Below are 2,646 nucleotides of genomic sequence, written 5' to 3' on the forward strand. Positions count from 1 at the left end.
CTGTGGTATCAGACATTTGTCTTTCTTTCTTCATTGCTTTTCTATTATATCATATCTTCACCACATACTGCGTTACAGTCCAACATAAGATAATAAGAAAGGAATAGCATAAATATAAGACATATGTAAGTGAATAATAATAATAACAACATAACTTATTTAACTCTTATGTATCTTAACTGTTACTCCCCTTCCACTCTTTCCATGGTTTCCTATTTGCTATCATTTTAACTGTGTTTTCTTATTCTACTAGGTTATTTTCATTACCTTACATTCTCTCATGTTGTAACATCTACTGCTGAGTGTTTTTTATCAGTCTGTTACGATTATTTTCATGTTGTAATATTTTTTCCATATAACCTATATATAATGTCCAGTCTTCTTTTAGACTTATCTTTATTTCTTAATCTATTTGTCATACAGTCTTACGGTAAATGTTTTGTTGTTTATTTTTTTTTTGCCAATTTATGGACCAAATGATTTTCTGATTTATTGAGTTAGTTATGCTCATAGTTAAGAAATCCATGATTGCACATCAACTTCACCTTTTCCTTCAGCAGAGGTTTATATTCTTGTAGAGATTATTAATATCCAAAAACATATTGTGCTAATTCATGTGCAATGCTAAACCATGGTTTTAACACTACATGCACAAGCTAAAGTAAGCCCAAACAAAATCTCTGGTTGTGCGATACCCCCATTCTGGCCAGGAAAAGGACCTTGCTTCCATTTAATTTCACTTTCCACACATCATATGAACCAGTTAACATGGTTTCAAACAAACTCTAGTCAGTTTCAAAGCAAGCCAACGTCAAACCACACATTATAAGTTGGCTTGTTTAACTAACTAAAGTTTCTTTTAAACCACAGTATCTGGTTCATACATATCATCAAGTGTTGTCTATGAAACATAACATCTTATATGGCTTTAAAAGGTAAAGGTAGAGGACCCCTGACAGTTATGTCCAGTCGCAAACAATTCTGGGGTTGCGGCACTCATCTCACTTTACTGGCTGAGGGAGCCGACGTTTGTCCACAGACAGTTTTTCCAGGTCATGTGGCCAGCATGACTAAGCTGCTTCTGGCGACACCAGAGCAGCACACAGAAATGCCATTTACCTTCCCGCCGGAGCGGTACCTATTTATCTACCTGCACTTTGATGTGCTTTTGAACTGCTAGGTGGGCAGGAGCAGGGACTGAGCAACAGGAGCTCACCCCGTTGCGGGGATTCGAACTGCCGACCTTTTGATCGGCAAGCCCTAGGCTCAGTGGTTTAGACCACAGCGCCACCCACGTCCCCCTTATATGGCTTAGGCCTGGGCTATTTAAAGAATGTATTATCCCATACAAACCTGCCTGGGCTCAGAGATCTTTGGGGAAGACCCTTCTCTCCGTTCTGCCACCCTTGCAGGCACGTTGATGGAGATGTGAGAGAAGTCCATCCCAGTGGCTTCTCCCAGTCTTTGGAATTCCCTTCCTACAGAGGCTAGAATGCGTCCTTCCTTGCTTTTTCTTCCACCAGCAGGTGAAGACTGTTGATTTAGACTGTTGATTTAGACTGTTGAATAGACTTTCAGGAACTGACTGTTTTTAAGACAAGGGCTTTAAATAGTTCTGTGTTTTGCGGTTTTTACTATATGTATATTAATATATATTTTTTATATTGTTTTCATTCTATTATAGTTCTTTTAAGTGATCACCTTTTGTATGTTTTTAGGTTTTTGTATTTTATCCATGTTATTTCAGTTTTTGTAAATAGCCTTGAGTCCCATTCTGGAGAAGAGGTGGGATATTGAGGATCAAAGAAGATTTGTGGAAATTAAGTACAGTTCTTCCATCCACTTGGCAGCATGAGAGGGGAGGGGCTTTGCTCAAGCTCATTATAGCTTGGGCATTATTTAGTGTTATGTGTGAACCAGCCCTTTGAGTAACCATTAAATCAAGGTTAACCTATTTAAATAAGCATTCAGCTTTACATAGAAGCACAGGTTCTGTTCCCTTGGACAACCAGGATTTCTAAATATTATACAGTGGTTCCTCGGGTTACAGACACTTCAGGTTACAGACGCTTCAGGTTACAGACTCCGCTAACCCAGAAATAGTACCTCGGGTTAAGAACTTTGCTTCAGGATGAGAACAGAAATTGTGTGGTGACAGCGGGAGGCCCCATTAGCTAAAGTGGTACCTCAGGTTAAGAACAGTTTCAGGTTAAGAACGGTCCTCCAGAACGAATTAAGTTCTTAACCTGAGGCACCACTGTATTGTATCTTGCTTCTGATGTATAAGATGTAGACAGGAGAACCATATGTTCTATTCTACAGAAATATGCCAAATTATATATTTCTGGTTTGGATAAAATGATGACAGTAACAGATGATGTTATGCTGAATCAGTTACCGGTAGCTTCTGGTGCAGGGAAAACAATAAGAATGTATGTGCATGCAGTTTCTACAGAGAAATGTCACCAGAAGGTGACATTACCCTTCAGTTCTTTTGTGGCTAGTCACTTAGCTACTCATGGTCGGCTCAAGACATTCTGCTTCATGAGGCAAAGGACAAGATGGCTCCTCCCCCAGCACTGAATGCACAAAAATATTGGGGAGGGGTCGTAGGTCAATGGCAGAGTATCTGCTTTGCAGGCAGAA

Source organism: Podarcis pityusensis (genome assembly GCF_964106645.2).
Source record: "Podarcis pityusensis genome assembly, chromosome: 5".
NCBI classification, from domain to species: Eukaryota; Metazoa; Chordata; class Lepidosauria; order Squamata; family Lacertidae; genus Podarcis; species Podarcis pityusensis.